The sequence below is a fragment of the Sorex fumeus genome, unplaced genomic scaffold (assembly GCF_029834395.1).
Source record: "Sorex fumeus unplaced genomic scaffold, SorFum_2.1 ptg000007l, whole genome shotgun sequence".
NCBI lineage: Eukaryota > Metazoa > Chordata > Mammalia > Eulipotyphla > Soricidae > Sorex > Sorex fumeus.
Genome location: NW_026606064.1, coordinates 63,755,692 through 63,782,751, shown reverse-complemented (window position 1 = coordinate 63,782,751; position 27,060 = coordinate 63,755,692). Strand labels below are relative to the sequence as shown.

The window sequence follows — 27,060 nt, the reverse complement described above, 5'->3', positions numbered from 1 at the left end:
CACCTAGTAGTGGTAGGGCTAGAAATCATATATCAGGAATCATATGCCAGCTCAAACAGCAAAGTTGTGGGGATTGTGCTTGATGCACCTGGCAACATCAGAGATTTTGACATACTTCTCTTGTCAGAACTTTGAGATAGGAGAGTAGAGTCAAGGGTTTAGTGTATGCCAGTACTGGAGATAAGGTAAAGAAGGTTCTATAAACTTTTATATTTGAGTGAGATAGAGAGAAGGGAAATAATAGAGACATTCTTGTGAAATCTCAGGATGGTTGCTGAGTGGTCTGCACTGAAGCTTTCCAAGAAGACATGTCCAGGGAATTCATCTCTATAAAACTGTTTTTTCTCTGCCACAGCATATGAACAATGATTGAGACCCCACAGTGTTTGTATTTTCTGCATAATCATTTTAGCCAAAAATGTTCACTCCAAAAGCAGAGTATGAATGTGACCTTATGAAAAATTCAATATAGCACCTTCAGTACAACTTTCTTTTAAATGTAAGCTTTCCTGGAAAATTCCATAGATGAATTTTCTGGAAATCATACCCCTTGGTATCTGATCTGCTATATTTTTATGTATATGATAAATGAAAGTTTGAGGGACATCTGACAATAAAGATTTTTTAATTTTAGAATAGTTGATGTCTTTTCTACCATCTTCAGTTGTCAACCAAAACCATTATCTTATGACAGTAATACCAAAAATAGAGAAGTTTAATTTGTGTGTGTGTGTGTGTGTATACATGTGTGAGTGGATGTGAGTGTGGGTGAGAGATTGGGTGTGTGGTTCAAAAGATTGAACCCATGGTATTACACATGCAAAGTGAGTGCTCTATTCCTGAGCTACATCCAAGGCCCCAGGCTGTCTTCCTTCCTTCCTTCCTTCCTTCCTTCCTTCCTTCCTTCCTTCCTTCCTCCCTCCCTCCCTCCCTCTCTCCTTCTTTCTTTCTTTCTTTCTTTCTTTCTTTCTTTCTTTCTTTCTTTCTTTCTTTCTTCCTTTCTCTCTCTCTCTCTCTCTCTCTCTCTCTCTCTCTCTCTCTCTCTCTCTTTTTTGTAGGAACTTCCCAAACATTGCTTAGGGGCTCCTGGGGACATTCCTGGCAATTCTTTGTCAACCAGGCCAGTGGTTCAATGCTTGGGCCAGAGGATATACTGCTTTTCGGGACATGTAGTGTTGGGGATTACCTGGAGCACCCCAGCAGTGCCTAGGCCCTCTAAAACTGCATGCTGTGGTGTGCAAAGGGGCTGTGGAATTAGGGATTATACTGGAGTTAGCAAAAGCAAGGCATGTGCTTTAGCCCCAGTACTATCTCTCTCCACATCCTGAATATTCTCTACTAGTGACATAAAAATCCAATCAAAGATGTGGGAATCTCCTCAGAGGCCCAAAATGTTAGGAGACTGAGTTTGTAGAACTAGAAGATGCCAGAATCAGTGCCGGTTGTAACTAACTGCATGGCAGGTAATTTCCCAGATCTTAACAAGGAAAATTTCATTGTTTCCTGCATACTCACTCCTTGAGGTGGATACTATTATTACCATCGCCGATATATAGATACAGGAACTATGTCCTTGCCCTAGTGTGGGCAGGCAGCTTGCTCTAATCAGATGTCTCTACAGATTGGTCCCAGGCACTTGCTTGGCTACAGTTGACTCGAGTCCTCTTTTGAAACTGAGTAGTAATTCCCTTCCTCTGCCTCCTTCTGCTGCCTTCCCTTCTTCTGTGAATTCTCTCCAGCAAGCATCCTAGGGACACATTTTGATTTCAGACTCTTGTTTCTACAGAACTAAGGGGCTCTGTCTTTGTCAATATTCTGACTTTCATTTGATAATTTCTCTACTTATTTTTGAAATAGAAATGATTTTATTGGGTGTGCATTTGGGCTTAGAACTTTTAAAGCTGCTTCTCAGTACCCAGTTTGGTCACCTGGAGAATGTTGAAGCTCCTGTTCTTGCTCAGGCACTGGCATTCACCCATCATGACAAAATCGCCCGTCTGCACATTCTTAAATTGGGGGGTAAGGGTGGTGAGGGGACAGGTGCCCAGTCACATTCTTGTGGTGCTTCTCCAGGTAGTTGCACTTCTGGTTATTGTTGATCTAATGCCATTGGTTGCCGTGGTCCTCTGCATCTTCATTTTGGTCATCAAACCAGAGAGGACATAACCTTGATGAAGCCATCAGTGATAAAGAGACATTTCTTGTTGAGGGAGATAGACTCAGTAATCTGCTTTGGCATCCTGAAACCAAGCTCCACGTTATTGTAGTACTCTGGAAATGTTTCCTGGCCGGTTTCTCCAGGAAGGACCTTCTTTTAAAAGATGACTGGCTTCTTTTGTTCAGCATGCTCAGTCTGCCTGCAATTTTGGGAAAATGTTAGTATTCTGAATTTTAGATTAGTGAAAGATTGCCTTCTAATTTCACTCAGGATGTCTTTTAATTCTTTTAACTTTCTACTTTCCTTTTTTTTTTTTTAACTCTCAAGTTTCCCTCTGTGCTTTGTGGAAGAAATACATCTTCAATTTCACCTTGATACAACACTATGAAAAAAGGTCCTGATTTTACTTCGAAGTGTGGTAGAAAGATGTTTCATTCTTTTTTGGTAGCTTAGTAATATTCCACTGTGTATATACATACATATATGTGTGTGTATATATATGTATTTATCACAGCTTATTTTCCTCCCATCATATAGGTTGGTTTTATGTCAGATTTGGGGGATATACAAATAAATATTAGACTTTCTACTTGGGAAAACTTTTTTATTCATTTTCTAAATAGAACTTGGGCAAGGTCAAGATGGAAATCAAATAAGAAACTAATAAAATGTGACTGGTTCTACATTAAATTAAATAGACTTTTGGATACCAGCACAAAACCAGAGACTCAGATGGGTTTTTCATTTTTTCAGATCCTGTTCTAATTATGAAACCTTCTCTATTTACCTTGGTGATGACCTTTTCTTTTTACTTTCATCAGCTTTCTTAGGGATGTCATGCTGCAGTCCTACAAATTATGCTGTGGGGGGAAATTCTTAAAACAGACATCTGGGTGGAATTTTTTTCTTTTGGTATTCACATTTCATATTCTATTACTTTTCTCTGTCATCTCTTCTTATGAATAATGATTTTTTGCTAGCCTAGTTGAATCTTCTTAGGTTTGAACCAACTGTCTTTACTCTTTTGAATGAGTTTAATTTGCAGTGCTATTTTTTCTTTTTTGCCGACTCTTTGAAGATTGCAATCAACTCCTTTTTGGCCTTCACTGTAAATTTTCAAGTTATTGATTTATTCACTATCTAGTATATACATGAAGCTTACAAATGCAATTTCTTGGTTCCTAAGGTGTATTTCCCCCTCCTCCCTTCAAATCTCTGTTGTTCCAACATTTCTAACTTATATTCATAATATCTTGACCCATTAGCAGCTAGGATTTGTATGGGCACAGTGAAGTATATTTCCTTGCTCTAATGAAGCACACAAAATATAACTTCTATGTCCTTAGCAGGCTACCCTTCCTAAAGAGGGCAGAGCAAATGTTCCCTTAGAGCTGAGAGCTGAACCTTGAGAGCTTAATGAGCTCGAAGGTACTGTCGACATGGGATTGCTGCTGTATTGTGAAACTCAACAATTCCTTACAGCTGGGTCAGTGGCTCCTGTCTACAGAGAGCCAGTCTGGCCATTTGAGTTACTTGGCTGTTTCCTCTGCTATGTGCCTTTTGTTTAGTTTGCTGCATTGATAATCTGGAGGACTATGTCAGCTCTGCTTTCGAATTCCTTTTTGCATACTCTGAAATGGGAGATCCACAGAGTTCTAGGCATTTAAAGACTGGATGAAAGTTACAAAATAACATTATTAGAAGTTGAACCTTCAAGCCACTTATGTGAAGTTTCCCAAGACAAAAATGTGATATTCCATGAAGTGTTGTGGTAGGGGAGTGGAGCAAAACTTGGCTGTGGTAAGGAATGAGGATGGGTGATGGATGAGGTTGTAGACAAAATTTGGAAGACAGAATCCCAAATTCTACTGGATATGAAGTTTTTTTTAATAGCCATAATTTCATTCTTCAAGCTAGTGGAATTCTGTTAGAGGCAGTGTGATCATATTTCTGTGTAGCAAGATAGGACTAAGGTGTTTAACTAGGTTGGAGTGGAACAGATTTCTAGCCTTGTGTGTCAATTTACAGACATTGTGTAAAAAAAACGTATTAAAATTTAAGTAGCTAGGCTAATTTCAAAATCAAGACATAGAAATACTCTACTGTCAGAAGTAAAGAGAGCAGTGAGCAGGAACTGAAGCTTACAGGGAGCATGAGAGAGAGAGAGAGAGAGAGAGAGAGAGAGAGAGAGAGAGAGAGAGAGAGATACCTTAATTGCTGGTGACTGTAGGTTTCCATCCTGTGGTGAAGGAATTCATATCACACTTGATCTGAACTCCATGCAGCAGAGCAGATGTTGCAAAGATCGTCCTGGTCCACTAAAATGTCAATTATGACAACTGTCCATCTGGGTCCATAGGGAAAAAGATCACCAACGAGAAATTACTCAAGACTCTTTTTTCTGCAGAGTGAGGTCTGGATTTGCATTCTCCATGTGGCAAAAAGTGCGGTATTGAAAAATTAACATGAAAACTACCCTGAAATGGAAGAAATCAGTAGGATTTTGGCAAAAGCTCATGCATCTATCCTATTATTGTTCTTCCCAACAAGTTTCCAATGGAAAATAACTCCTCTAGTATGAGCTCACACTTAAAATGTCCGAGTCTGAGTGAAATGCCAAGAGAATTAGGAGACTCACAAAATGGGATAATATAAATTTCAAGACCTAGAAATTACAACCAGAAATATCAATATCATGAACTTAAGTATATTTAAAATGTTTGAGGAACTAAATAAAATCAGAGAAACTACAGGAAACGTACAAAATAAATAGACTTTTTAAGTTCAGAACTGTGGACATTTAATAAAAGAAATAAGTGGGTGGAATGATAGGCCAAACATTTTTTAAAAATTGGCAAATTGGAATGTTAAACTGAGAAAACCACAGAGAATTTATCACAAAAAACTTGAGATGTAAAATATATTAGCAGTTAAGAGAAATGGAGGCCACATTGAGAAAGGTCAAAACTTGTCAAATGCAGTCTCCAGGAGGCAAGAAAATAATGAGCAAGAAGTAACATTCAAAGTGTTAATGGTCAGAATATTTGAGAACTAAAGTTGAGAACACTGGGTCCTGAAGATGATCACTAAATAATAAAATTTTCAAAATATCAACCTACACAGAGCACAAAACTGGTAAAATGTAGAACATCGATGGCAAAAAGAAAAATGTGAAGCTTCTGGGGAGAAAAGTAAGTGCTTAACAAAGAAGAGCAGTTCTACTAACAACACACTTGTACCTGCAATAAATAAGTCATAAGACAACAAAATAGTATCTTCAAAGTGCAGAGGAAAATAATTGCTAGTCAAGGGCAGTATCTCCAGCCATTATTATTTAATAGTGACTGTAAAAAAGGATGATTTCTGACTTGCAAAGCACAGAAACGTTTACCCTTCTGACTACAATTTTTGAAATGATCCTTATGTAGTGAATCAAGGTAAACCTCTTCAAAATTGTTTTAGGAAAACTAGTTAGTAACACAAAAAAATCTTGGATTCTTACCTCACACCATACACAAAAGTTCATTAAAGGTGGATTAAAAAAACCTCTTCATTAGGCCCAAATCCATAAATTTCATCAAAGAGAAGGTAGGCAAAAACTTGACATGGTATTGACTCTGGGTGCATCTTCAATGGCCCAGTGCCATTGGCCAAGCAGACAGAAACAAAAACAAAATGGGACAAATTAACATTGCAAAAAAATTGAATAATAAAAGGATACATACGTAGAGAAAATAGTCCCTTATTACGTATCTGACAATGGACTAATATGTATATGATATATATATGTATGTATGTATATATATATATATATATATATATATATATATATATAAATAAAGGACTCTCAAAACTTAACCAAAAACAGGAGCAAGAGAAATAACAAAATGGTAGGGCATTTTCTTTGCATGTGGCCAACCTCGGTTCTATCCCTCTATCCCTGGTATCCATCCCATATGGTTCTCTTAGCAATGCCATGAGTAATTCTTGAGCATAGAGGCAGGAATAACCCTGAGCATTGCTGGATATGCCTCTACCCCCCACCCGCATCCTTCCAAAAAAACCCCAGTGCCATCAAACAATGGGAAGAATATCTAAATAGCCACTTCCTCAAAGAAGACATGGAGTAGGACAGTATCCACTGTACTATCCCTTCAGCCTCTGGCTTCAAGTTTTTGCATGAACTTAATGTTTCTATTTCTCTGGGGCATTTACCTAGGAGGAGAATTTCTGGGTCCATATGATATCTTCAAATTTAACCACTTAAGGGATTATTTGATTATTTTTCAAATTGATTGCACCACTCTGCATTGCCCCCAGCAGCAGTGTAATGCAGGCTCAGTTTCTCTACATGCTTCTCAGTACTTGCTTCAGAGCCTGGCAAGCTCCCCGTGATGTATTTGATATGCCAGACACAGTAACAACAAAGTCTCCAATGGAGACGTTACTGGGCCCGCTTGAGCAAATTGATGATCAACAGGAGGGCCTTTACTATTGTAGGGCATATTAAGTAGTGTCTCACTTGGGTTGGGCTTGAATTCTTCTATTTGTGAATCATGTGAACAGTTTTTAAATTTATCCATTGGCTATTTGTATATCATTAGTGTCAGCTCCATTGGCCTGCTTAAAAATTGAGTTTTCTCTTTATTACAAAGTTGGGTGTCACTGGAACTTTGACAGTGGGTATGGTGAGCCTTGAAAATTTATAGACATAGAAAACTCTGGAAACCATGAACTTATAAAAAATGATAAATTAAAAAATTTTAATCTGTTTTGGGCTGGGGATATGGAACAAATTTATTACATCCATTTGAACTGGAGAGAAGGCAAGTGGTAGAGCATAAGCCTAGCATGTGTGGGTCCGTGAGTTCCATCCCCAACACCAAGTGGCCCCAGAGTTCCACATTCAGCAGAAACACCATCTGCACTTTTATGTTCATTACAGCATTATTCACAATATCCAGACTCTGGAAACAACCCAAGTGTCCGAGAACAGATGACTGGTTAAAGAAATTTTGGTACATCTACACAATGGAATTGTGCAGCCACCAGGAAAAATGAAGTCATGAAATTTGCTATCAAAGTATGTCTATGACTTTCAGATGACTTCAAACTTGATAGAAAATTCATAAAAATAAATCACCAGGTTATTAGCAAGACATTTTAAAAGTGCCTTTAAGGAGCAAGTAAGAGGGAGGTGTGGCATCATGGGAAGAATGAGAAACTTTCCAACCATGGACTAGTCCTCCAGCCCTTGGGTGTTAGTCTAATACTATGATTTTTATATCCCACCAATGAGTGCAGTCATTCTATGTCTGTTCCTCACCTTCTGACTCATTTCACTCAGCATGATACTCTCCATCTCCATTCATTTATAAGCTAATTTCATGACTTCATTTTTCCTGTGTTTTTTTTGCACCCCTGAGGTATATGCCCAGAAGTGGTATTGCTGGTGCCTTGGTTGGAAGACTGCCGCAAGTGCTGGGGGAGAAGGAAGTTGGGGTAGAGAATGGACCACTATGACAATGACAGTTGGAAATAATCACTCTGAATAAGAACTGCATGCTGAACGTAGGTAAAAGAGCAAACATGATAAACTGTTAGTGCCTATAATGCAAGACATAATGCCCAAAAGGAGAGAGTGAGAGAAAGAAGAAAAGTGTCTGCCATAGAAGCAGGCAGGGCATGGGGTTGGGATGGTGGGAGGGAAACTGGGAACATTGATAGTGAGAAATATACACTGGTGGAGGGATGAGTGTTGGAACACTGTATGACTGAACCCCAACCAGGAACAGATTAGTAACTGTGTATCTCATGGTGATTTAAAACATGGGGAAAAAGATGAATGAAAGGATTTTCCTATGCGTGAGATTTAGGAGCTCTTCTTGGTGTTGCGGCTCTAGTTTACTCTTATGATGAGAAGCACTAAATAGACTAGTTTTCATCTAGCAGATCTATGTTAGAACCCAGGCAATCCCACTTATGAGTTATGTGAGCCCTTCACTGTATATGTATTACTAACCATGGTAAGCACAAGCTGTATCACTATCATCACTGTCATCCCATTGTTCATCGATTTACTTGGGTGGGTGCCAGTAACATCTCATTCATACCATCCCTGAGATTTTAGCAGCCTCTCCTTACTCATCTTTCCCAATGCTACCATATTGGAGGCTCTTTCAGGGTCAGGGGAATGAGACCTGTTATTGTTACTATTTTTGGCATATCGAATATGCCATGGGGAGCTTGCCAGCCTCTGCCATGCGGGCGGGATACTCTTGGTAGATGCCGAGCTCTCCGAGAGGGACAGAGAATATAAGCAAGTATATTAAAACCAAACACATGTGTGCTGCTTTAGGTACATCAGTGGGCTAGACCATAAGAGGTCTTGCAAGCCGCAAATGCAGTCACGTGCTTCAGGAAATACTTTGCTGCTCTCTTCCGGGAGCTTTGTTTTATAGTCTCTGGATCTTAGCCATTGATGAGGTTATATGGTTCCAGGGGCAGTTTGTGAGTGTGACTGCCAAGCTACTGGAAAATGGGGGATCTGGGTGGAGGAGGCCCACTCCTGCTCCGAGCAGGCTTGAGATCTCAGCCCCGGGTCCCACAAACCTGGGTTCCTCTACCGGTTCCCTCATGCAGGAGGCTTGTCTGAGCATGTGAAGAGTGGTCTTGAGCATGGCTGTGACTGAGTTCTGGAGGTTTTCGGCTGCTGGGATTCTTCTTGGGACAGGGAGGGAAACTCAAACCCCCCCACCCCGAAGGGCCCCGTTGAAGACAGCCTGGCGCAGGGGCATGGGGTTATCACATGTAAAATCTTATCACGCCGAAGGTTGTGTGTTCAGGGGCTCACTGGATGGCACTGTCTCGCCGCTCTCACCACCCGTGTTCGGTGCTCTTGAGTCGCTGTGTGTAGCCTGGATTGGGACAGCTGTTGGCCAAGGGCAGACGGAAGAAGAAACGAGGGCCAGGCTGGTCGATATCAATAGTAGTTTATTCCAATCCTCTTCACTCCTATCTCGAACCTTTCTCCTTCTGGCTCTGACTCTGGATCTCTGGAGCCCGAGCCCTCTTGCTTCTGACTCCCTTCTCCTCGAGCTTTCAGTCTTAGTTTATATAGCAGTCACATAAGGCGGTGACATAAAGGTAGGTTGAATATTGACAAATCAACAAAGAGAGGTAAGATCACTCCTCCAGGAGATTAACTCAAGGATAAAATCTCATCTACAGAGATTACTCCAGATTACTAGGAGATCCGCTCAAGGGTGGGATCCCAACAAGGGTGTGTTCTTCCCTCAGTAATCTACTTAAATAATTGTAATAAATCTACTTCTAATATTTCTAGCAATGTCATTCTGTATGAGCACAGAAAGAGATATAAACTTAGTTTGGTTCTTCCTGAGAACATCTCACTATACATTCCGCAGTCCTGGGGCCAGGTTAATCTTCCTAGCTCCAGCAGGGTCCTAGTCTCGTCATTACTTACTTTCGGATCATGACAGCATTTGTCCATGATCATGCCCTCAACTTATAGTTGAGTATCGTGGCTCTTTGGCCTGGCTCATTTTGATGCCAGGGTAGCTCACAGCTTTCCCTGGGTCCATTCAGTCCCTCATCTGGACCCTGCTTTTGGGGTGCTAGGAACTAATGGCAACTGAGTCAAGAAATCAGATGCCCAGGAGTAAATATTATTCGGAGTCAATCAACTCCCAAGTTACAAAACATAATATTAACTGTCTTCCTGTGTCCACACGGAAGGGACATTGCTTACAATACAAGTTCAGTGTCCTTAGATGGGTGTGACCTGATAAACCTAAGCTACCTGAGGAAAGACAAAAGAGTGTTATCCTACAGTTTTATAGTCTCTGGATCTTGGCCATTGATGAGATTACATGGTTCCAGGGGCAGTTTGTGAGTGTGACTGCCAAGCTACTAGAAAATGGGGGATCTGGGTGGAAGAGGCCCAATCCTGCTCTGAGCAGGCTTGAGATCTCAGCCTCGGGTCCTGCAAACCTGGGTTCCTCTACCGGTTCCCTCATGCAGGAGGCTTGTCTGAGCATGTGAAGAATGATCTTGAGCATGGCTGTGACTGAGTTCTGGAGGTTTTTGGCTGCTGGGATTCTTCTTGGGGCAGGGAGGGAAACTCAACCCCCCCCAGGGCCCTGTTGAAGACAGCCTGGTACAGGGGCATGGGGTTCTGTGTCGCTCTCTTTGGAAGCAAAAGCTAGTTCTCAATAAATATTGATTGACCATTGGTCACTACTGTTCATCTCTCTAGCCCTCAAAAGACAGTAAGCCTTGGGAATAGCTGATAACTGGTAAGCCAAGTAATCTGCCCTTGAGTAAGTATGGAAAAGCTCAAAAGAATGTGTACTGGAATAAACCTGCCCATTTTCTATATTGCAAGCCACTCATTGTATAAATTAAGCACACTGAAGGGTGTGTGTTTGCCGGCTCTCCAGGCAGCTCTCTCACCACCCGCGTCCGGTGCCCTTAAGCCTGTGTTTGGACTGGACTGGGACGGCTGTTGGCGATGGGCAGGTGAAGGAAGAATGAGGGCCAAGCCGGTTGATTGATCAAATGTCATTTATTCCATTCTCCCCATGTGCCTGCTCCAGTCTCTTTGAGCCTCTCATTCTAGTCTCACACTGCCCCTCATTCCTGTCTCCTCCTGTCTCTCTCGCTCATCTCTCTGCACTCCATCTCACACCCTGGGCTCGCTCTCTCCATGTGCCTGCTCCTGTATTCTTCTATATTCTTCTCTCTCTGTCCCCCTTGCTAGCCTCTCCGTGGACCACCTTGCCGCTCTGCTCCTTCTCACTCTCCCCCCAGCTCTCTTGCCTCTACCAACTCCCCAGCACTCTGGGCTGACACTGCACCCAGTCTGATAGCCAAATCAACATAAAGCCCTTCCCGATGGCCCACCAAGTTCAAAGGGAACACCACCTAAGAGGTATTCCAAAGCGCTTCCTGACTGCCTCAGGCAAAATACCTCCTAAGGTGTTTTTCTCCTTTCCTTAGTCCAATAACTCTATCAATATCTTAATACTAGTTATTTTTGTATGGACCCAGTAAGAGATGCACTGAGGCTTGTAGGGCAGCTCTCCTGGGAACATCTTGCCACAGACTCAGTCTACAGCGCTCAGGCCAGATTAATCATTCCTAACCCTAGTAGGGTCTGAGTGTAGTTATTACTTTTTGGATCATGACAGCATTTGTCCATGACCATGCTCTTAACTTAGAGTTAAGCATTTTGGCACTTTGGCCAGGCCCATCTCGATGCCAGGGTGGCACATAGCTTACCATTTGCCCTCGTTCCATCCAGTCCCTCACTGGGACCCTGCTTTTGGGGGTGCTAGGAAGTAAGGGCAGCTGAGGCTTAGGTTGAGAGAACAGATTGCCAGGAGGAAAATTTCACTGAGAGTCATGTTACAAAAGCATAGCACATACTATCTTCTTGTGTCCAGACAAAAGGACATTGCTCTGAATAAACTATGCAAAGGACACAGGGAGAAGAGAAAAAAATATTTACAAGTCAACAGAGCACAAAGAAAGAAGTTACAACTAAACACAGAGGAATGGGAGCACTGTGGTGGGAGCAATTCAATATACCTAAACTACCTGAGGCTCTGCAGGAAGGACAAAATAGTGTAATCCTACAACTCATTATCCTCCAAAATGGAAGATCACACATTTTAAACTTTCTTTTTTTTATTTTATTTTTTAAATTTTTTATTTTATTTATTTTTTTTACATTTCAAACTTTCAGAAGCTAGTATCCCTCAGACTTGGGTGAGATTTCACAATGAAATAAACCATTATTTGTAGCCCGTCGTGTTTCTTTTGTTCTTGCAGGAATATGCGCTCAGCTTTAGTTTTGCCATTTTAAATAATTTAGCAGATAGCAACACCAAAAAAAAAAAAATCACTTAGGGCCTTATTTAATCAAGAGACACAGGATGAAATGAGAAAAAGGCCAGTGTTATTCTGATTCTCAGCTTTATTGAAGACTGAAAAAAGGTATGAATTAAGTGACCTTTCCAGGTCAGAATTTTATGGCTCTGATAAATTCCCCAGGCTTAGCAGTTGTCAGTGAAAACAGGCAAATAAGAATGTGAAGATCCTTTCCCTCCAACCATATCTTTCCAATGAGTAGAAGGGATAATAGTTCTAAAAGTGCCTCCAAAAGAGCAATATTTTATAAATCCAAAGCTTTATTATTAAAATGTGGATGACATCAGTCAACAAAAATAGGAAGTAGTTAAAGTTGAGGTGAAGCTTTTCTCTGATTGTTTCATAACATTTTATAGCTACAGAGACAGAGGCGTTGAGGTCCAAGTCTCTCACTTTACAAACAGTGATTTATCAAGATCAGTGATTTGATCAAGTTCACGTTATTTAATACCAAAGTTACATTGCCACATAAAATAATGAATGGTATAATTTAATCATTAAAATGTTATTTTATTATCTTCACAATTCAAGGAGACTATATTCATTATTTCATTTGAAATGTGTGAGCGCATTCTAGGTGTTAAAATCTAAATCTACTAAGAGAGTCATATTATAGCAGCTAGGGCATTTTTCCTTGCATACAGCCAGCCCAGGTTTGATCCCCAGCACCTGATATATACACCCACCATCCTTGAGTCAGAGCACATATCAATCCTGAGCACAGACAGGTCTCCCCAAAACCAAAATACAAAATAAAATAAAAAATTGAAATAATATTGAGAAGTTTCAAATACAAAGGCTTGGTTGAAACTGATCATTTTCATGACCTGAAAAGGTTTGCTGCATAAACTGGGCAAAGTTGAAATGCCTAACCTCACATGCTACTGTAAATTAGCCAGATTCTTCCTTTGAAGAATTGTTTTCCCTGGAGACTAATTTACATAGAAATTAATAAAGGTTAATTGAAAGTTTTAGGAACTCTCCTACACACACATTTAGGGAGTGGGAACTGAACCCTATTTAAAGTTAAGCTACTTCCCTTAAGCAAAACTTGAAGAAAGTTACTCGAGCCAGCATTCATATTACCTTAAGCTATTAAAATCCTGTATGCAAGGAATAAAGTGACATTTTGGATCCACAAAACCAAACATTAGCCTGCAATATTGTGTGTGTGTGTGCATGCATATATTTCTTTGATCCTTAGTATGAGGAGGAGTCTCCCATACTCATTTCTGGATGATAAATGATGCCATATTTAAAATCCAATTTCTTATTAAACAAATATCGTTTATCTTTTGGGAAGGAATAAAAAGTGGGTGAGTGTACAATCTAAACCTCTTTAGAGAGATCTAGAAAAGCCTACATTTTACCATGATGATTTAAAGGGAAAATGCACAAGTGGTTGGAAGTTAATGGCTTTTGTGTCATTTATCCGTAACTGGAGAGACTTAGTCAGGGGGTAAGCACCAGAGTTCATCGAGCTGGACTTTGTTCTTTAAGCAACAGTGGAACACACAGAGATTCTGGAGGGAAAAAGCAAAGACAAAGAGGAAAATGGGGTGTGTGGTGGTGATGGTGGAATGAGTCTGCTCTTCTGAGACTGTAGTCCTGTCTTTGCTGCTTTAAATTTGAAATAATGATGATGCTGAGAAATATATATTGCACAAATGCTTGACTTCAGATAATCCTGTATAGTTGCAAAGCAAGATAATTAATTTTCCCTTGCAAAAAAGACAGTGTTAGTTCTTCAAAAAGCAGTGCCCTAATACTATTAACTAACTCTTATTTAAAACGATGTAAAATAATTTTTAATTGGTGCTTACTTGGCGGGTTCTATCACCTTTCATTTTACCAAATCTCTCAGAATGGTGTGGTAAATTGCCTCTCATAGGCAGCTGTGAATATTTGATAAGACAGGATGATGTATACAAATGATTTCTTCTTCAGAAGAATTCATCCAGAAGAATTGTCAAATTATTTTTAAATGTCTGGAGTGCTTATTGAAACATGGCAAGAGAAGTTGAAAGTTTCACTTAAATTCTGTGACCTTGCTATTGTGTAATTTGATCATAGAATCACCGGATATGTTTGAACTTCAATATGCTTTAGTGACTGTCTTTTCTAAAGCACTCACTGGTTTCAAGTTGTGTAACAGCCAAAGATGGGATAGGCAGCTTGGGTATAAAGTAAATTCAAAGATAAAAGGAGCCTTCAGAAATCCAAAAGATCATAGGCACCCATATAATTAATTGTGAAAAAAGAATGAATGCTGGCTCAAATTTTGTTCATATTGACTATGGCACATTGGAAGTGAACACTTCTTTTCAGAGGAAAGAAAACAGAAAGTTAAGAGAAGGAATATTTCATTACTCTGGTTATAATGCTGAAATGGCACTATCTCATTTTGAAAATTTCAGAAGAGATTAAGACTTTTGATTTTGAGAGATAAGAGATTAAGATTTTGATTTTATACAAAATCTTCTAGGATTTGTATGTTTTGGATAGGGGGAGGGGAGGGTTGGGCCACACTCAGTGGTACTCAGGAGGGAGGATCCAGTACAAGTCTCAGGAACCATGTGCAGTGCTGCGGATCAAAGAGGGATTGACTGTCTGCAACAGTTACCCTAACCACTGAACGGTCTTTCTTGTCCCCTTGCACCCATTTTGAAGAGCTAACTGGAAAAGGTGTAGAGGGACACATTATGTTCAGAATGGGAAATAGTTTGCATTCACTTAAAACCTCAAAATCGAGTAAATCTTATTTTCCATACTCTCCCTCGGTAGTCTCCCCAGCACCCTTGATCTCTTGAGCTCTCCACAAAGATCGAGACACAAGGGTTCAGAGGCAAAATCAGAACCTCTGCCTGCTCCCATATGTTCTTTCTTCTCAGAACTCCCCTGATTGTGACCCAGGCAGTCAGTGTCCACTAGGGAAAGCAAAGGCATTCTATTTCCTTGACAATGCACTGGCTTTTGGCAGGACTTATGAGAGTAGGAAAGTGGCACATGAAATCGGTAGAAACAGCTGGTCATTCTCTTGAAGAAATCTGCTCTTGTAAGCTCACTTTAAAATGGCATCACTTGGCTACCCATTTTTGGTTTTTGTTTTTTGCTCTACAAAGGGTTTTCTCATAGTCCTGAAAGTCTTTTGCCCCTGGTAGTATCAGTAAAACAAAGATATATGCTTACTAGAAGATGTTTCTTCTATACAAAGTGGGACGTTTTATTTTTATGATCGTCATTAAGCTGGTTTCTTTTATGTGTGTACATAACTTTGGGTTTTTTTGTATGCTTCCTTGGAGAAAACTCATGCTGGCTATATGCGAGTATGCGCATGGGGAGATGGGAGAGAGTAGATGAGAAGATTCCAAGAAAGTTGCCATGAAAAAGAGAGCAGAGGAATGGGGCCAACTTCCTTCTCCTCCAGGCTTTTCCCACTACTGTACTTCCGATGGGTCAGAGAAAGTAGTATCTTGCTGAAGGAATGATCATATGGGAATCTCTTCGTACACTCAGCAGAGTATAATCCTAAATAGCGCCCATCTGAAAATTGTGTTTCAAACATGGGTTTGATACAGAAAGATCACAAAGACGTAAGTCTTGTCAACTGACATAAAATTAGTATGCCATTATCAATGGCAGCTGGTCTTGGGTGCCTGAAAGCTTTTAGGTTATAACATTGAGCTTTGGAATCAGACATACCATGGGCGAGAAGGGATCATTAATAGGAACCATAGATGAATAGTTTGGGAACATAAGTCTGTGCCTTCCGCCTCATTCCTGGTGTCCTGCTCTTGAAATACCTCACCCTCACCTCCATCATCCCCTGTGACATAAGAATCCTGAATTGAATAGTCTCCTTCATTCTTTCTCCAGGCTGTCAATTTGTAAAACTATTTGCATTTAAACCACTAAAATTGATTCTGAGTCTCCACAGATACAAATAGATATTCAATATTTAAGGAGTGCCTGGTATACGGAGACACTTGCCCAGCTTTGCACCATTTAGCACATGGGTGCAGTTGGGAGTGTAGTCATGAAGCTCATTTTCAAGGAGTTTACTCTCAAGTTGTGTAAAAAAGTAGGCGGAGATATAATATTTTGAGTGACTTAGGTCTCTTGTCTCTTAGTTGAATGATATCTGTTCTACTCTATTTTCCTTCTCTCCCAGAACTCACAAATTAATCTGGCAGAGGTCTACTATGAGGTTCATAGAGCTCTTATTACTTTCCAAGTTTGTTTAATGCACAAGACACAGTTCTACTTTATTGCCTGTATAAGACTAATATGCTTTCTATAAGTTATTCAACCTCAAATTAACATAAGTTTCTATCTTTTATAATACGATAATGATAAAAAAATATTTTTAACACTGAGAAAAAAATTCTATTCATATTGAATCTTCATGTTTCCAGAATATGTGGAATAGAAATTAGGAAAGACTTCCTGGAGGAGGTGAGTTTTGATCTATACTTTTAGGGACAGGTGATCAATGTGTGGGAAAAGCATCTTAACTCGGTTGAATGGTATTTACATAGTTCCCCCACCCAATGATTACGATCAAGTGCCATATGGCACATGGCAGTAGCAGATTGACTGAAGGTAACACAGGTTGGGGCTGTATGTTACCTTCAGGGACCCAGGAGCCCTGTCCGTCTCTTACTCTCGGTCTTAAATTCCCTATCAAGTGCTCTCACAGAGTCCATATTTGTTTTAAGGAAAGAAGGAGCTCATGTAGATGAGAAATAGATGATTGCATGTTTCCAGCAGAAGTCATCAGAAAGCTGTGCAGCAAAGAACAGCAAAATTGGCACTGCAAGAATGTGTCCCCTTTGTACACAAAATATTCTGTTTGCATATTTTAGTGTCATGCTTCACTGTGTGCTTATGCGCTATGGAGGAGATAAAGTTGCAGAAGGCAGTTGGAATTGCCTGACTTTTGAAAGTTAAGTCAGCTGTAACTTTCTACTAATAAAGTATCTCCATGGGCTTAATTTTCTCACAACTGTGTATGCATGCGCCTTTGTGATGTGTGTGTGTGTCGGGGGGGGGGCTGAGAGAAAGAGAGAGAGTAAGAGAGAGAGAGAGAGACAGAGAGAGAGAGAGAGCAAGGGGTGGAGATAAAGGAAGAAAGAGAATTTCTTTAATCGAAAGAGAAGGGCTGACTGCTGACTTATTGTGAGCACTGAGTTTACCTGAATACACCATCACTGAAATGATCATAGATATTAGAACTTGAAAAGCATCACTGGTATTTAGTGTCAGCATTGTTCTCCTTCCTTTGCACCATAAACCCACCTGGCAGAGTCTGGACAGTTCTAAGCATTGATTTGAATGTTGTCACAGAAATAAATCATGTTGCTGCATGTTCAGATGCTGTACCATGTATGAGCTGCCCACAGTCTCTGGGACTACCAGCAGAGCAGGAAGACAAGCACCCTCCAAAGCCATGCCACACTACTTGTCCTTTCTAGCAGAGTCATGCCAGCAGCTCTGGCCTGGTCTTCGTCCAAGATTGTCTGCAATCTTGCTTGTGCTTGGCAACTAAATATCCCTGCACAGCAGCAAATACATAAGCCAGAGAAAGCTTAGAGGAGAAGGAAGTTGGGAACATTTCTCTGATCTCTCCTTTTCTCCTTTTTTTTTGCCTTTTGGGTCACACCTGGCAATGCTCAGTGGTTACTCCTAGCTCATGCACTCAGGAATTACTCCTGGTGATGCTCGGGGGACCATATGGGATGCTGGGAATCGAACCTGTGTCGGCCATGTTTGGATGCATGCAAGGTAAATTCCCTACTTGCTGTGCTATCGCTCCAGCCCCCCATGGCAACTTTCTTGGATTCCTTTCATCAACTCCATCCATCTACCCAACCACACATTTGGAAATAGCTGACATAATCAAACATGATGGTCTCTCAGTATCTGTATTACAAACCTTTTTTATTATTTTAAATTTTAATAAATCATCATGAGATACAGTTACAGACTTAAAATTTTCGTGATTACACTTCAATAAACTAATGTTTGAGTACCCATCCCTCTACCAGTGCTCATTCTCCACCACCGTGAATGTTCCTTCACGCCACCCCCACCCTTTCCCACCCCCTGTCTATGTGGCAGACACATTCCCTCTTACTCTCTCTCTCCTTTTGGGTTATGATTTGCAACATAGGCACTAAGCAGCCATCATATTTGGTCCATAGCCTCCTTTTAGCACTCACCTACCATCCTGAGAGATCCTTCCAACCATCATTTGCTTAGTAGTCTCTTCTACATCCCACCTACCTTTTCCCCTAGCACATGAGATCGGCTTCCCAGCTGTGGGGCCCCTTTCCTGGCCTTTATCTCTACTATCCTTAGGTGTTATTCTCCTATTATATTACTTTATATTCCACAGATGGGTGCAGTCATTATGTGTCTGTCCCACTCTGACTCATTTCTCTTAGCATGATACTCTTCATGTTGATCCACTTATATACAAATTTTATGGTTTCATCTTTTCTAACAGCTGCATAGTATTCCATTGTGTAGATGTACCAAAGTTTCTTTAACCAGTCATCTGTTCTCAGGCACTCAGGTTTTCTTCCAGATTCTGGATATTGTAAATAGCGCTGCAATAAACATATAAGTGAAAGATGTCATTTCTACTGTACTTTTTTGCATCTCCGGGCTATATTTCCAGAAGTGGTATTGCTGGGTCAAATGGGAGCTCAATTTCTAGTTTTTTGGGAAATGCCCATATTGTTTTTCAAAAAGACTGGACCATTCAGCATTCCCACCAGCAGTGGAGAGTCCCCTTTTCCCACATCCACACCGACACCGGTTGCTTTTGATTTTTTGGATGTGGGCCAGTCTCTGTGATGTGAGATGATAGCTCATTGTTGTTTTGATCTGCATCTCTTTGATGATTTATGATGAAGAGCATATTTTCATGTGCCTTTTGGCCATTCAGGTTTATTCTTTCTGAAAGTTTCTGTTCATTTCATCACCCCATTTTCTGATGGGGTTGGATGTTTTCTTCTTGTATATCCTTGCTATTATCTGAGGGGAATTAGGTGAGTATCCTTTCCCATTCTGTAGACTGTCTTTGTATTTTGGTCACTGTTTTTCTTGAAGTGCAGAAGCTTCTTAGTTTAAGATAGTCCTATTTCCTTATCTCTGTTTCCACTTGCGTGGTCAATGGCGTTTTGTCCTTAAAGATGCCTTTAGCTTCAATGTCGTAGAGGGTTCTGCCGACCTTTTCTTCAATGTACCTTATAGATTCTGGTCTGATGTTGAGGTCTTTAATCTACTTTGATTTGACTTTGTGCATGGTTTAAGGTAGAGGTCTGAGCCCATTTTTTTGCATGTAGCTGTCCAGTTTTGCCAGCACCATTTGTTAAAGAGGCTTTCCTTGCTCCACTTCTCATTTCTTACTCCCTTATCAAAAATTATATGGTCATGTACTTGATCATGTACATGATTGCCACTCAATACCTCTATTGCAAACCACAACACCCAAAAGGTGAGAGAGAACAAAAGGTAATGCCCTGCCACAGAGGCAGGGTGGGATGAGGGCGCATGGAGGGTGGTGGGAGGGATACTGGGATCATTGGTGGTGGAGAATGGGCACTAGTGGAGGGATGGGTACCCGATAATTGTATAACAGAAATCCAAGCTCAAAAATTTGTAAGTCTACAACTGTACCTCATGGTGTTTCACTAATAAAAGTTAATAAATAAATAAATGTTTGGAAGAATTCCTAGTGAATCCATCTGGACCTGGGCTTTTGTTTTTGGGAAGACTTTTGATTACTGTTTCAATTTCCTTGATAATTATAGGTCTATTCAAGTATTCCACATCTTCTTGGCACAGCCTTGGGAGGTTATAAGAATCTAGGAATTTATCCATTTCTTCTAGGTTCTCTTGTTTTGTGGCATACAAACTTTCAAAGTAATCTCTGATGATCTTTTGAATTTCTTTGGTTTCTGTTGTGATGTCCCATTTTTCATTTCTGATTCGGTTTATTAGAGTTCTCTCTCTCTCTCTTTCCTTGTGAGTCTTGCTAGTGGTTTATCAATCTTGTTTATTTTCTCAAAGAACTAGCTCTTGGTTTTATTGTTCTTTCGGATTGGTTTTTGGGTTTCCGTGTCGCTAATTTCTGTAAGTTTTATTATTTCCTTTGTCCTTCCTGGTTTGGGGTCCTTTTGTTGAATCTTTTCTAAGATCTTGAGCTGTGTAGGTAGGTTATTTATGTGGGCCCTTTCTTCTTTCCTGAGAAATGTTTGCAGAACTATAATTTTCCCCCTCAACACTGCTTTAGCTGCGTCCCACAAGTTCTTGTAGCTCGTGTCTTCATTCTCATTTGTTTCCAGGTATCTTTCGATTTATTTCTTGATTTTCTTCCTAACCCACTCATTGTTCAACATGGAGTTGTTTAGTTTCCAGGTGTTTGATTTGATTTTCTGTGTCTGTGTGTGATTCACTTCTATCTGCAGTACATCGTAGTCTGAAAAGAGAATTGATGTAATTTCCATCTTTCTGATTCTATTGAGGTATATTTTGTGGCCCAGCACATGGTCTATCTTAGAAAATGTTCAATGTGTACTGGGGAGATGAATAATCCTACAGGCTGGAGCGATAGCACAGCAGTAGGGCGTTTGCCTTGCACGCAGCCAACATGGCTGACCCGAGTTCCATTCCTCCACCCCTCTCGGAGAGCCCGGCAAGCTACCAGGAGTATCGCGCCCGCACGGCAGAGCCTGGCAGCCTGGAAGGCTACCTGTGATGTATTCAATATGCCAAACACAGTAACAACAAAGTCTTCAATGGAGACATTACTGGGCCCACTCGAGCAAATCAATGAACAATGGGAGGACAGTGACAGAGTGACAGAATAGCCCTATACAAATCTATTAGCACTCTCTCCTCCATTTCTTCCTTTAAAGTCATTACTTCCTTGCAGAGTTTTAGTCTTGTTGATCTATCAAGAGGTGATAGGGCAGTGTTAAAGTCTCTGACTACTATTGTGTTGCTACCAACGTCATCCTTGAAGTTAAGTAGCAGTTTTTTTTACATATCACCATTTTCTTTAATAAAGGAGTAGCACATACATACATGACATAATGATTCTGGAAAAAATAATCGGAGATACTAAAAATATTCTCAAGTTTTAAAATGGCATGTAATAGTTTTAATAACATTCTACATGAATGGAAACCTCTGATTTAATTTCGTGATTTTATCATGCCAGAAACACAGCTGAGTTTCTTTTCTTTTTTGAAACAAATATTGGTATCATACACATTGGTTTATTAATACACAGCATCTCAGTTTGAACAAAACTTTTAGTTTTATTTGTTATGATGTTTTAAATTTTCAAAGTATTTTCAACATCTGAAAATAGCAGCATACATTTAAGTAGGTTTTATAAATTATATAACACATTCTTTAAAAGATGATTGGTTTTGTGGTTCCTAGTAGCAAGCCCTGTCTTATTTTTTTCACATAGTATAAATTATACTCTTAAGTAGGATTGCATTAAGACCCAGTAGTTCTTAAACAGTGTAACCAAATAACCATACAAATCCCAAATGCAGCAAGGTGAACAATCTTCATAGTGCACTTTCACCTCACAGATAGCTGCTCCTTTCTGATACTTTTCCACTTCAGTGTGAAGTAGATTGTTAGAGTTTTGTTAGTGGTTTCATTATGTAGCTTCTTAAAGAAAATAATGGTTTTATTTCTTCAACAGTTCACAGTTTTCAAATGAGATTTTTTTTTGAAAATCATGTGGTCCAGGGACGTTCTGAGTAAGGAAATGCTCTTTAGCAGAAATCTATCAATGCAATTGTAATAAATATGCATCTACATCCTTAGCTTTATTACCAGTATATCCTGGAACCAAAGTGAGATGGTTCTCCTGTTCCCACAATCCACTTAGTTGTTGTTTTAAAATCTGAATATTACAATCATTTATAATTTCTGTTTTTGATGATAATTCTGACCACCATCTTTTTATGACTGCTTGAAGCCAGTTTAAACCAACTATTATATATTCTTCAAATTTGCTTTTAAGTAGTGACTTTACTAGAGGCAACAAATCTACACAGCAGCCCAGTGAGATGTATTGTTTTTCTTCCTGTAAACTATTGGTAAGCACAGGAAGTCAATCCACCACAACATCAGGGTCTTCTATCCTCACCAAATAAGCTACAAGTTCACTTATGCTTCTCTTTCTCCAGAAAGTTAAAGCTACATTCAATCTCAAATTCCTGCTGAATAAAACTTGTGCCGTTGTTTCATAGTCCTGAGAAACCTCAGAAAAAAAATACTATATTTTGATGATGCATTTTCTGTCTGTGAAGAACCAGAATCACTGGCACTAACCAAATATGTTCAACAGTCGGGGTGTAACTTTTCAGGCAGGTGGCCTGCACAAGCCAATTCATTTTCTTTATTTGCCATGTCACAGTCTCCACTTTTAGCGGACTGTTTTTTCCTGTCACAAGGATGTGGAAAAGGATGATGAACTTTCTTTCTGTGAGAGATCACCTTAAGTAGTTTATCTGGACTTTTCACAGCTTTTCCAACGGTTCTATTTATGTAAGTAGCCGACTGTTTTGGAGATTTCTTAACCTCCTTCATGTTCTTACTAGTGAAATTAGAGGTCCTTTTTCTAGAAAGATCAATGGAATGATCCTCAATATTGTAACAAAAGTTCCGTTTTTTAACATTGTGGGTTTCAGATGCCATAATCTCTTAGATACCGGTGCCTCATGCTACCGTGGCACTGCAGCCCAGCGCTGGCACTGATGAAAGACACCCAGTTGCGACCTCGTGCATCCCCAGGCTCCACCACCTAGCCCCACTCCCAGCCATTCAAATGCGGGCACACGCACGGCCCAGTAGTTATTTTAAGTGTTTAGCTGGCCCCTTATTGGGTACATATATATTTACTAGTGTGATTTCTTCCTGATGTACATATCCCTTGATTATTTAAAAATGGCCTTCGCTGTCTCTTCTAAACTTTTTCAGGTGAAATCTGTTGTCAGATACTAGTATGGCCACCCCAGCTTTTCTGAGGGAGGTGTTTGCTTCAAGGATTGTTTTCCATCCTTTGACTTTGAGTCTGTTTTTGCTCTGACTCTTAAGATGTGTTTCTTGTAGGCAGCAGAATGTTGGGTTCAGTTTTAAAATCTAATTTGCTACTCTCTGTCTCTTAATTGGTGCATTTAGACCATTTACATTGAGAGAGATTATTGTCATGGGGTTTTGTGCCATCTTTCTGTAGGGGTTTGTTGTGCTGGTAGAATTATTTTTCCTTGTCTTACAGTAACCCCTTTAGTCCTTTTTTAATTTATTATTTATTTATTTTTACTCTTTAGATTTTTATTAGTGAAACACCATGAGGTACAGTTGTAGATTTACAAATTTTTGTGCTAGGATTTCAGTTATACAATGATCAAATACCCATCCCTTCACCAGCGCCCATTCTTTACCATCTCTGATCCCAGTTTCCCTCCCACCCCCATCCCACCCTGCCTCTGTGGCAGGACATTCCCCTTTGTTCTCTCTCTCCTTTTAGGTGCTGTGGTTTGCAAAAGAGGCATTGAGTGGCAATCATGTTCGGTCTAAAGTCTACTCTCAGCAGGCATCTGCCATCCTGGGAGGATCCTCCCAACACCCTTTATTTGGTGCTCCCTTCTCTATCTGAGCTGCCTTTTTCCCTGGCGTGTGCAGCTGGCCTCCAAGCCCTGGAGAAACTTTGGTACATCTACACAATGGAGTACTATGTAACTGTTAGAAAAGATGAAGTCATGAAATTTATATACAAGTGGTACTACATGGAAAGTATCATGCTAAGCGAAATGAGTCAGAAAGAGAGGAACAGATATAGAAATATTGCATTCATCTGGGGAACATAAGTAACAAAATCGGAGACTAACACCCAAGAATAGTAGAGATAAGTACCAGGAGGTTTAGTCTTTTTCTAAGGTTGATTTTGAGTCTATGAAGCTCCTGAGCTGTTGTTTATCCATGAAATAGTGTATCATTCTTTCGAGTTTGAGTGAGAATTTAGCCAGATAGAGTATTCTTGGTGAGGCAATCATTTCACTGAATTTTTTCACTATCTCCCTCCATTGTCTTCGGGCTTAGATAGTTTCCTCTGGTAAGTCTGCTGTAAATCTAAGGGGAGCTTCTTTGTATGTAATTTCCTTCTTTGACCTTGCTGCTTGCAGTATTGTGTCTCTATCTGTGGGATCTGTCATTCTGATTATGATATGTCTTGGAGTCTTTTAATTAGGATCTCTTTTAGCTGGTACCCTTCGGGCTCCTTTGATCTGGATGCCTGTATTCTTCAGCTCTGGGAACTTCTCATTGATGATATCTTTAATTATTGCTACCTCATTGGGTTGTCTCCCTGTCCTCTGGTACTCCAATGATTCTTACGTTGTCCCTCTTGAATTCGTCCCCTAGGTCTCTTATTTGCCTCAGTGCTATTCTGAGGTCTTTTTTCATTTTATGTTGTTTCTTGTATGCTTTCTGCAGCTCATCTTCAAGCTCACTGAGTCTGTCTTCACTTGTTGTCATTATAATGTTGAGGGCACCCACTGAGTTTTTAATTTCATCTACCAAATTTTTTATTAGTGACACTTCTGTGTGTAGCTTTCTAATTTCTGCTCTTATTTGTTCCTGTATTTTGTTGGCTGTACGTTCCACTGGTTCTTTCATGTCTCCCTTTACTCTATTGAACGCCTGTCCCACCATTTCTTTGAGCTCATTGAACATCCTCATCCTTTCATCTATGAATTCTTTATTGGAGAGATTATATTTGTGGGAATTCCCTATTGAGGTTTCAGGGATCTTTTCTTCATCCACTCCTCATGGTGGGGATCTGTGTTGTTTCTTCATGTTACTGTGGTACTATGGATATGGGTCCCTCCAGTTCACTATCAGTGACCCCCTCTCACTGCAAGAGAGGATTCTAGATGGGCTTGGTCGATGGCAGTTTCCTTTTTCTTCTTTAAGAATACTCCCTCTTTGGTGCTCTTCTTTGCTTTATGTTGGGCCAGTAGTGCAGCTTCAGAGTTCTTTTAAGTAAGGCTTATTCAGAAACTTGTGTTCACTGTTATTTTGATGGGTCTTTGGTATATTTTGATAGGAATGGGCTAGTGGTCTATGGCCTAATGTGTTTGGGATAGTCAGGATGTCGTATATAGAATTAGGTGATGGAGGTTGAGCTGTGAGTTCAGTGTGCTGGGAAAGGGGAAATAACTGTAGCCTCATGAGCAGCAGCTTCCCCAGCCCAGCATGCCCTGTCGGTGGGAGGGGCCTCTTACATCCCGGCTCGAGATTGTAGTTCCCTCTGACATGCTCCTGAGGTTTGCAGGAGTCACCTTTTGGCAGGTGCTCCAAGGTAGCCTAGGCCAGAGAGAGGGCTTTGCAGTTGGGGGGGGGGGTGTCTGGGGGCTGGGTCACTGGCTCCAGAGGCCGCGCCCAGCATGCCAGCTGTACCTGTCGGTGGGCGGGGCTGCTTAGGTCCCTGATGGATTTTGTATTGCAAATCTTAATGCCCAAAAGGAGAGAGAAAGAGAGAGACAGACAGACACACAGACAGACTCAGAGACACAGGCAGACAGACAGAGACAGAGACAGGAGACACAGAGAAGAAAAGTGCCTGCTATTGAGGCAGGAAGGAGCAGAGGGGGAGGGTGGCAGGAGGGTTACACTGGTGAGGGGATGGGTGTTAGAACATTGTATGACTGAAAGCAACCATGAAAGCTTTGCAACTGTATCTCGTGGTGATTCAATTAAAAAAATAACTGGTATGAGTTTTCTCCAAGGAAGCATGAACAAAAAACGATCACATTACTTTGTTTCTTTCTCTAATTAAAGATTGGATTTTCACTCCTGTGAGTTAGGGTGGCTGGACACCCCTTCTCAGTCATTCCTGGATGCCTCTGCATCTGGGATTGGCCCCAGAGACCTCATGGTGTTGTATGTTCAATAAAATTGGGGAAGGGCCGGTGTGGTCACTGCTTATTTGGGTATTGTCTGGGAGGTTATAGTCTAGTGCAACACAGGAAGCTGTTTTTCCTGAGGGTGTGGCATCCTTATGTGTCCAGAAAACCCATTTCTCCTAGAGTTCATGCTCAAACAACTGTTTTTCCCATCAGATCTTATGTACAGCCAACAGGAGTTTGGAGGCAGTTCCTGCCTAACTCCCCGTTCCAGCTACCACTCCAATATTTTTTATATCCCAGGACATTTTCAGCATTCATAACTCAAAGCCCATGTAGGGTTATTTTTTTCAGAATTTTGGCAGTTTCTCTCTTCAATTTCTCAGCAGAAAATTTCTGGAAGCCCCAAACTTGATGTTCAATTCTCATTCTGTTTAGAAGAAGAGAGGTGAAATCTGTCTTAGTTTTTCTAAACTATATTGGACTTTCAGGAACACAAACACAGATTCATAATGGAATCAACTATCTTGCCACATACATATTTATAAGGATTTGTGTCAGGCAGGAAGAAAAATGGGAATTTTCAACCACTGGAAAAGTTGGCAAAATTCTTCAGTTTTTATTACTATGAATGATATTGATGGTGTTATTCTGAGCTCGCTCGAGAAATATCGATGAACAATGGGAGGACAGTGACAGTGACAGTGATTCTGAGCTTTAAGACTTGCCTGAAGGTTAATTTTTTTACAGGTCAAAATAATTGGTAAGTTGAGTCAACACTCATAATTTCTGTTTTCTTCTGTTTCACAGATGTGCCAATTCCTGCCCACTTAATAGGGAAACTTTGTATTTCATCCTGGTGATATGTTTTGATGGCAGAAGCTCCAGAAAGCAAAGCACTCTTCTCAAGTCTCTTGAAAGGTTGGAGAGATAGAAAGACCCCACTGAGGATTTCCCCAAAGAGTGGAAAGTGTTGGTAGCAATTATATTGCTTTGAGAATGAAT

At 40.4% G+C, this 27,060-nt stretch overlaps 1 protein-coding gene and 1 pseudogene across 1 annotated transcript in view; one reads left to right on the top strand and one right to left on the bottom strand.

The window, feature by feature from the left end:
• Nucleotides 1-27,060, top strand: part of KIAA1217 (KIAA1217 ortholog) — a 750,771-nt gene that overhangs the window by 91,998 nt on the left and 631,713 nt on the right. The gene's annotated exons all lie outside the window — the stretch shown is intronic.
• Nucleotides 21,523-22,895, bottom strand: LOC130040226 (KATNB1-like protein 1; annotated as a pseudogene).